Raw genomic sequence first — 10,391 nt, 5'->3', positions numbered from 1 at the left:
AGGAAAGAAGATGGCTTTGTGCTCCCATCACGGGGCCGCGGTGGGGGGAGGTGGGTGTTCCTCTGCTGTAACGTTTCTCTTACGTTCCCCGCTCGGGGCCAGCCCGAGGCACGCGGCGGGGCCGGGAGCCGGGGCGAGCGGAGCGGAGCCTGGGCCGTGGTTTCCTGGGCAGAATTCCCCCCATCGCCCCCCGTCCTCATGGCGCCGCTTCTGCAGCTCGTAGACCTCGACAAATTGTCTGATTGCTCGAGGTGACACCTGGGCCCGCCAGCTCTGGCTGCCGAACCTCGCAGCGGCCTTAAAAACCTGGCGGGAAAACACCGTATCAATTTACAGAGAGGTAATTAGTGCTCGAGGTCCATGCTGCGCTGCCCTCCTTGGAGAAGCTGGGCTGGAAAGGGGCTGGTGTGCCCAGGAGTACCAGCCAAGCCTGGGGCCAAGCAGATGCCTCATGGAGGCAACCGGAGATTTGGGGAAAATACCTTCAGTCGTTCAAGATTAAAGGCCGGGCGTCAGGAAGAGCAAGCAGGCGCCCTCAGCACCTGCGGCTCCTCAGCCCGGCCCCGCACTGAGCCAGGCACAAAATGGTTCCCCGGCCAGGGCTGAGCTCTCGGCCCCCGCAGCCCCGCGGGACGTCGGGGTGCAAGGTGGGGAAGCGGCGATGCCAGGCGCGCGGCAACGCGGCCTATTCCTGCCACAGTGCGACAGCCGAAGTGCTTAAAAACAAACGGCCTGTGGTTAGTTAAATGGAAAAGACACACGTTCGTTCCCTTCCCCAGGACGTGCTCACCTGGAACCCAGCCCCGCAGCAGGGGCTGAGCTGCTCCTGCGCCCCACGCTTCCAGCAGGGCAGGAGGGGGCCCAGCACCTCCCCAGCACCCATTCGCACGCGTCTCCCAGGGACGTGCGTGAACGAAGAGGTCTTGCAATTTTAGTCCAACTCATAATCCCCATCGCTTACGTGGTGGTAGACTCCAAAATTCCCTCCAGGACCACCTTGGTGCTGAGCCACCTTAGCAGAATCCTCGTCCCTGCACCAGTTCAACTGTGTGCAAACGCGTCTCTATTTCGGAGAAAACTGCTTTCCAGAGTGGTCCAAGCTTGCCCACAATAACACGAGGGCTTCCTTATTGTAAACCATGCCACCAAGATGACAATTATTTTTCCAGACTTACGAAAAACAAAAATTATTTAAACATTGCATCATATAAACAACCTGATTCTCAAGCATGGGCTCATTTATTGCATCCCAAAACAAATGTGCAGTCGAAGATGACAAAGCAAGGGAAAGGGACCACCAAACAAATGTTTTCTACAAGCAGAGAACTCATCTAGGTTTCATTGAAATAGTCTTCTGTATCCCAGCAGTGAATGCCGCAAACTCTCAATGATTTCCATGTTTCCCTGACTTTCTGGCATACACATGGAAACATGTTGTTATAAAACATAAGCAAAAGTTTCAGACTAATTAAAGGGATTTTATCTGGTTTAAATGATAACTTGTTTTTTAAAAATCCAGACATCTCCTCGCCTGTGTGATCTAAGTAGCATCTTAGATTATTAAAGCAGAAAGAAGTTTTTTACAAAGCTAATTTACATCACGCTGTTTATTGTCTTCTGTTTATTTTTGCATGTCTCCCAGTACAGTCTAGTCAGTCCTACCTTTCTTCACCAGCACTTTCTAATCAATGGCATTTTCAGACTCTCACCCGAAAGCAGGAGACAGGACGGTTCAGTGGTTAGGGCACTAGACAGACATACGACTCCCTGCTGCCAGCATCCCGTGGGATCCTGGGCAAGGCGCTCACCCGCTCTTTGTCTCCACTCCCCAGCTGTAAAACACGCCATTTTCCTAACTCACAGGGCTGTCCCGAAGGGCACAACGTTTTATTGGAGCGGGGTAATGAGGTACAGACTTAGCTTGTGTATGCCTCTGTGCACGCCGCCACTGTTTATCAAAAAAAGCTACAAAACGATTGATGGGAGCTGTATGTTGTAATTGTAGGCAGTAATGAAGCTGTAGGTCAGGCATATGACTTTGAAGAAAGGAGATACATGAAAGTGTGCAAGTCCCCGGGGTGGAATGTAAATACCGGCTTTCCAGGTAGACACCCTGCTCCAGAATTGGAGTAACTTTATTCAGGCATAAATACCCTGCTTTAAATAGCACGGCAGAGCCTTATCTCCCTCTCTCGATTATTAAGGAACGCTTTGCGTTTCGGCAGACTGCCACCGGTCCGAGCAACCGTCCTGCGGCATGCGACTGCCGCGGTCGGTGTCGGCCACGGTAGGGTTCGGCACAGCAGAACCTGCTCGTTTTCTGCAGTGAAATCCTTGCCCGTCACAGACAGCCTGTCCCCTGCGGCCAGAGCTGCACGGATGAATACACGGGAGCAGAAAAGGCGTGAAGGACCATCTTCTCCCCCTCACAAGCCATCCTGATATCTTAGACTGAGCTTATGGTCTTGAAGACACGAAGCAGCTCTGCAACCTTCCAAAAGTACATCCCAATGCCCAGCCCAGGGCAGGCTCTGGTTTCCCACCTGTATCTCTCCCCTCCCTGCTGAGCCCACATGAAGCAGGCGGTTACCAGCGCGTCGCAGGGGCGAGTCCTTCCCGCGCTGCTTTGAGAGCGCATACCCCACGCTGCCCCAAAACCCAGGGTCTGCCCCTTTGGCGAAAGGAAAAACCCGAGCGCGTGCGCGAGTGGACAGTGCCAGCATCACCGCAGGTGGAAGCGGCAGAGGAGCTTAGCAGCACTCCCTCCCGAGGGAGCCCAGGCGCTGCCGCGCGTGCACCAGCCCAGGTCCCTCTCTGAGCTCCCTCAGGGCTTAGGGGGCCCCAGCGAGTCGCCTTTTGTTACGCTGTGGAGTCTGAGAAATCAAGCAAAGGCTCGTGACCATCCCTCTTGAACAGAACCTGGAAACATTTGATTGAATTCAAGCAGCTGGTCTCTCTGCCATCTGTACTGTAAAATACCGCAGGCAGCTAAACAAAAGGATATTGGTACAGTTTTCCATTTCAAACAGATGAAATCCAGCCCAGATCCCAGAAGAATTGCCGTCTCAGAGCCGATATAAACAAGTTTGTGGCAGCAGGACAGCTCCTGCTCTGACAACCGCAGCATCGGGACACGGCTGACCCCGCCGAGGCTCTGGCTGTGCTAACGGGAAGCGGAGCCGAGAGAACCACGAGAGCCAGACCTGCCGGGACCCACCTGTGAGACCACCACCCAGGCAGGCTGCTGGGCTGGGCCTTGGCAATTTAAACTTGCAATGACCCCAGTAAAAGCATGAAGCGCGGTTACAAACAGCCCGTTTTTATAACTGAATTCCCAGCGCTTGGCCGTGCCGGTGGGAGCTGAATTCGGTGACACGCTCACTGCGCATCGCAGGGGGTCAGCAAGCGGTGCTGCTCTTTGGGGCATGATATTACAGGCCTGCTCAATCACTTTAAAACCCTCCATAAAAAATCCAAACGCATATGTTCATCATGATTGCTATGGATGCTGGGTTACATGAGCATATGCTCCTAACGCACGTGCTACTCTCCAGCAAGGTGAACCCATTTGTTTTCTAAAAATTATGGAGTGATCAGTTCTATTTGTAACAGAACCCATGAAAAAGCAACCAAATTATCTGTTTTCTCCCAGATATACAGGCTAGTAGCAATAATCTTTCAATTACTAGTAAGCTTTCATAACCATAAAAATACAGACCACTGTACGCATACTAGTAACAGTAATACTTACAATTACTGGGTAAAGCTCAGTTTGCCCTAAAACTGTAGCTGATTCTAATGACTTCTGTCTACCTAATTGCAGCTCATCACACCCCTGACTAAGCGGGGATCAGCAGCACTTTCATGAAGATACCTCTGAACGTGGCAATGCTCATGGAGCATTTAGTTGCCTTTGGGGAACATGAGCACCAAGAACTAATCCGTTTAATCAGTACCCAGATGACGCCGGCCGGCTCCCAGGGTCAGCCCGTCTCTTGCCACCCTGCGTAACGTCGCCCTGCAGCGAGGGAAGCCCAGCCAGCCACATCTGCAGAACCCATGTTCATGCACCAGCATCCTCAGGCTCAGGCTCTGCCCCCGGGGAATCGCAATCAGTAGGTGAAGGTCCTGTCGATGAAGTGGGGCATCAATCAAGTGGACACATACAGATATTTTGTCAAGCAGAAGGCAAATAATTAAAAACTTGTAAATGCTTTAATACTCATTTCTGATACGAGCTGCTGATTTCAACCACAGGTACTTATTTATTCAGCAGGATGTTACAGCATGTACTTGACTTTAGCCATGTACCCTATGTACGTATTTCTGTTCTGAATCAGGCTTTTAAGTAGTCCATACCCAACATTTTTTTTTTCAATGAAGCTTCACAGCATATTAAGAGTTAGAAAGAAAATTAGAAAGGAAAGATCTCTTAGTGAATGCAAATAATTCCTTTCTTCTTGCCACCTATCTACAAGCATTTAAGGCAGAGATGGGTTGAGGGAGCAAGAGGTGAAGGTCATTTCAGGTCTGCAGCTGATCAATGGGAGCATGCTGAACACCAGCACCAAGTTACACAAACAGCACAACAGTGCCATTTTCTGGGAGCCTTTATATGTCAAGTTTTAGATAAAGTGCTTGGCTCCTGAAACAGCTACTAGAAAAAATGGAGTGGAATCAAAATAATTCAATCATTTGGGCAGAAACCCTACTGGAAATGTAGAAATCAAGAGCAAAGCAAGCATATTACTGGAATGGCCTGTGTGATTTTGAGAGTGGCAGGTGGTTCACAAAGGCCGTTTTCCCCGGTGTTCTGTGGGGCAGCTCAGAGGTACCCACCATCACACAGTCGTCCACCCCAGCTCACGGCCAAGAAATTCCGTGACCTCTCTCTGCCTCTCCATCTTGTGAGTCTACAACCTTCATTTCAGCATGTATCACTCACAGTAAGTATTATTACTAGTCATAATATTATCCAGCTGTTTGTTGTTGTTAAAAAGAAAAAGAAGATGACAACTATCATCTTTAACTTTATGGACATTTTGCTGTAACCAGACTTTACCAGATGTTCTGACCCTTGATTATGCATGCCACAAAAGCATGTTTTATAATGACATAAATACAAAGCAAGATGAAAGTCATGGAAATGCCTGTGTGTTCTTTTCTTAACGCAGCTGTATTTGAGATGGTTTTTGCATCTGTCAAGCATAAATCAAGAGGGGGAAAATGTTCCTCAGAACTAGCCCATTCCTTGATAGTCAGTGCTTTCTGTCACAAACATTAACCAATGTCAAGAATTATTCTCCGTTATAAACTTCCACTTCCCACATTCATGGGGAGGTGAAGCTGAATGTTACTAAAGCATTTCCAACCCTGGACTGGAAAGTGCTTCAGTTTCGGAAAGAGTTTCAGGTTTGACTACACTTGTTGATCAGCATTATGAGAGATAAGTAACGAACACCGCTTAAGGGGCGTGTACGTCAGCTACCATTCCTAATTTCTATTCCTAGCGGTGCCAAAACATACATGAGTGGCTACAGCCAAATCTCTGACCTGGGCGTGAGGGTTTTTTCATGCTTTTGGGGGACATGTTAATTAATTAATAGCCGAGATGCTCAGGTGAAACTTCCTCATCCGTAAATACAAATACTTATTCCGTTTAAACTTCTCACGTGACATCGCTGGGGCACTGGCAAGCAGGATGTCATATAAATGGCAAATAGGCTGAAGCGACAAAAAGCGTTACTGTGTAAGCACAAAATAGTGGTACCAGGAGAAAGAGCACCCAGGGTTTTTTTTGACCTTTCCCAAGCAAAGCACTATTTGCGGCAAGCCCTCGGCTGCGCGTTACCTATATCCTGTATGAATGAATTCCTTTTTTGTGTGGTTGTTCAAAGCAATATGTCCGTTTCTATAGAAGCACCCACAGGATCACCGAAAACCACATATTCAGCTCTTGTTAATGTCAGCAATGACGTACCAGAGCAAGTACTTGTTTGTCTTGAAGAAATACAGGACTTCCACCGCTCGAGCGCGAGCCTGCTGCTGAACGCTTGTTCAGAAAAAAAAAAAAAGAAAAAAAAAGTTGTTGACATGAGAGGAAAAACCAGGTTTCCTGTTTGAACTTTGACAGGTACTGGAAGATATGAGTAACATCAAATCTTGGTCTGCTCTAAAGGCAGTCTGTGGTCAGGGGGTTCTCACATTTGTTTGTGTGGAATAGCTTTGAATTGTTTGCAGATACCGCGCAGAAGAAACTCAGAGATCCTTATCGGGGTGCAGGGCCTGTTATGAAATATATGCATTTGTGAACAGGTTACAGGAGATCAAAACGGCTCTAGGTGATATGCCTCACATGCTGTAAAATGTGGTAGATGCTCCCGAGATACCTCCGAAAATATCACATGTCGCAGCGTTGTCGAGTACAGGCAGTGGCCACCTTTATTTCCATTTCTCACTACGAGGCAGGCGAAAGGAGTTTGGGGGATTTTTTCCAGATCATTCTTCGTTTTTGTGTGTGCGTGTCTGTTTGCTCAAATTAAAACTTTCCTTCATTATGATTTTCACTAACAGACTACCCAAACAATCGCAAAGGAAACTAGATGCTGGAGAAAATAGCTTAAGACCTCCTGGTTTTGCCCAGGCTGCGTCCCACGCTCTCCCCTGCGGGTGACAACGCCGGGGGGACAGGGGACGATGCCAGCGTGCCCGCTTGCCGGCTCCTCTGAGCTGCAAAGCCCAACAGAGAAACCTGCAGCAAGGAGAGCCAAGCAGGATTCCACATGAGCGGTACAGGCTGTTTTGCGGTGGAAAGCAGAGAGATTTGGGTGGGAATGCTGCAGGCAGACCCCTCGGTGAGCTGAGAGGACAGGAGCAGACCCCAACACCCAGCCCAGCTCTCAGAGGTGCTGGTGAGAACTGTAGCGTTTGTGACTTCCCAAAGCGCGCTGCCAAAGCGATCAACCAAAATTGCAGCTGCAAGCCCATCTCCCTTGCAGCACAGTGTGCCAGCCAACAGCACGCTGCTTCCTCCCATCTCAAAGATCAACACCAACAGACTTCTCCTTTCTCATACCTTTGGATAAAGTCTAACCAGTTGACCAAACACCTTGCAAGGAGCTTAGCCGTCTGCAGACCAGCAGCTCACCCTCCAGCCCAGGTCTCCAGGAGTGAAGAGCTCAAAGTGCCCTACCTGGTCTCTTCCTTGCCACAAGCCATCTCCAACTCCAGCATCCCCATCCGCTCCTGGATGCTTGCGATGCCTTCTCCTTTGGTCCACCCCGATGTCATATTATGGTGACTTTGTATACACAAAACTAAGCCTCAGCTTTCCTTACAGTGCAATACAAACCATCTTTTTCAAAAACTCTATTAAGAAAGAGCGTCCTAGATTTCTGCTAAACTCAGGTCATGTCAGGGGATACAGCTAGTTCATAGCTCCATGTTACAATTTAATAAGCGAATAACTTAGAGCTGCTTTGGCTCATTCATTGAGGCAAAACTCTCCTCAAAACTGTGGGTCCAAAATTCACGCCATCAACTCTCTCACAGACCAAACTGAGTCCACATGAACTGCTTCCACCAAAACCAGAGGCAGTTCTGCATACGCCCCCGATGAAGGAGGCACAGTCCTTCAGAAGGAACGCTCTCCTTGGAGAACATCAACACCTTGATCCATTACCATGAAACCACCATGCCAAGACACTACCAGGAGATTATTTGAACTTCTCTCCTGGGCTGTGCCCTGCACAGCGATGGGAGTCCCCAGCTAATGGGGGACAGTGCTTAGCACCACACAGGGTCACACCTTCAAAACTGTCAATTTTCAGGCTACCTGCACGTAGCTATCCTATCCTCAAATCCGCAGCTGATAGACGGTGGCAGTGAGCTCCTCTCAAAAACCCGTGGCACCTCCGAGTTAAGCTTTTCACCTCCTTCCAGGCTGCAGACCCAAGCACAGGAATGGGTCACAGCTACAGAGCCTCAAAGACAATGCCATACAGATCTGCTACTCTTTGATTCTGCCTATTCTCACAGATTTAATTTTTTTTTTTTAGTTTTATCTTTCCAACTGACATGAGTGAGCCTCTTCTACGACAGTGGATGCTCACAGAAAGCAAGTTTTCAGCTTGTATGCTGTAATACACATGGAAGTAAATTGCAAATTAAAACCATTCAACTGAGGAAAAGAACAAATCTCCCCGTCAGGGATAGCAAGCTGCAGCTATATAACAATTGGGATTTCAGATCTGGGCTAGTCATAAATTTACTTAGCTTGCAAAAGCCTTCCTTGAGTTAGTTGTAGTAACTAGTAGTTTGAAGCACAAAAAAAGCTGCAAGTTCCTTAGGCACCTGATGCTCAACCCCTCAGAGCACACGGCTGGAGGAACAGAGACTCAGCAAATAAGTATTCCCTCAAAATAGTGGGTATTGTGTTTGTCTTCATTTCTGCACTAGAACTCTTTCAGATAAATTCATGATTTTCTATATTCATTCTTGTAGATTTAGTGCAGTTTTTTTCCCCACAAGACTGGATGGATTTTGCCACTTGGATTTTAACTGGTTGTACTGGCGCATCTGAAACAAATGCAATATAAACAATATGTTCCCAATATGTCTGATACTGAAATTCCCCTGAAATCACTGGGACCTAAGAGTGTGGTTAATTTATATACCTGTGCTTAAGAGCTTTCCTGAATCAGGGTTATAAATCACAAGCGAAAGCTGGAGGAATCACTGCCCAGTCATTTATTTGAGGATATCAGGATTAAGCCATTAACTTTTTTGGAGTAATTCATACCAATGTCATTAGAAATGGACTTATATCATTAAAAAGTGTGTAAGATAAAACCTAACAGTACAAAGAATAAGAAAGCCCAGTAGATTCATAACTAGAAATAATATCAAATTAATTCAGTATTACATGACACAGCAGTGAAAAAAGTTTTAAAAAATGGGAACACTGGTTGTTTACGTACAGGACCACAGCATCATCAATTTACAGGAATGAAGGGTGGTTTTTTTTAACTGAATACTAATCTATGGCCAATTTTTTAATAACTTTCGAAGTGAAACTTCTTAAAATAACACATTAGAGATCTTTGTTCCTTTGAGTCTTCAAGCACCGATACAAATTACCACATTCAAAGTGCTGTCCCCATTGATTTAGTCTTGTTTTAGCGAGTAATGCGGCCAGGTGTGCTCATACCCTTTGTAGATTTTGAATAGTAATGGACAGTCAGGAAGATAATCAAATCAAATTTAACCAAGAGATAAGAAAGACAGATTAATTCCATAATTAAGTATGATTTCTGTTCATTATGTTCATTCCGTACAATTTCATTGAGGACTTTTCCTTTTTATTTAACTCTTCATGCTTAAGTGCTGCCACCAAATGTTGTGATACTTACTTGAATACAATAATTACAAGGAATAATCCTCAATCTTATTTAAATTTTTTCTTTTCAACTTCTCCTTTTAGTTTGGATTTCGAGACAGTTAATAAGTTGCAACAGGGCTCTGTGTGCTCTGAGCAAAAGCTTCATTTATTATCCGCAGACTTTCCTGGTAACAAATGCACCATCCAGCCCTGCTCTGTAAATCCCACCATATTGCTCTTAAGTTCCAGCCATCAGGTGCCACACACTGTACGTGACTCCAGCTCTGAATTAATATTTATCAGCAATATTAGCCGATTTTGTGTTATCAGATAGGACAGGCAGAGGCTGAGAATCAAAATAGTGTGTTGGCTTATTAAAAAAAGAAAAAAGGCATTTTTAACAAAGCAACTGATTTTCAAAGTGTCTAAATCTTTTTGTCTTTTTTTATTTTTAATTCTATACTTTCAGAATATCTAACCACAAGCATTTGAGCAAACTAGAGAAAAGAAACTGTTGGTAATTTTCTGCAAGTTTCTAACACCAGCAGGATATACACGCCGTTTTATGTTTCTATCTATAGAGACCTGCAGGCAAACGTACAGTGGAACAAAGATAGACATCTAGATATATTTGTACTTGCTGTTCATGTGCCTATATGGAGATAGACTCTTAATTAGATAAGTAAACAATGGAAACTTTTAAGATTCGTAGTTTGAGTGTACTGAAATCTATAGTTCTCTCTCATTATTTTAGTAATAAATTTTTATATGCTTTCCATGAGTTGCAGCTGATCACAACGCGTCCAGCAGTGCTGGTGTGTTGTACAGCAGCTGTGAGCTTTTGCACTTGGCTTTGACCTTCACTGAAGTACATCCAAACATATAAAGGTGAAATAACTATCTTTGATTCACATACTTTTTTGGCATTTAGCACATGATCTATTGTTTTTAGCAGAAAAATAATTTCTGAACTACCAAGTGAGGTGATTGCAACACAGAAGATCTCAAGCAG

This window comes from Phaethon aethereus, assembly GCF_964289735.1.
Source record: "Phaethon aethereus genome assembly, chromosome: 14".
Lineage (NCBI taxonomy): Eukaryota > Metazoa > Chordata > Aves > Phaethontiformes > Phaethontidae > Phaethon > Phaethon aethereus.
The sequence above is the reverse complement of the archived record's forward strand: the minus strand, read 5'-3'. Positions refer to the sequence as shown.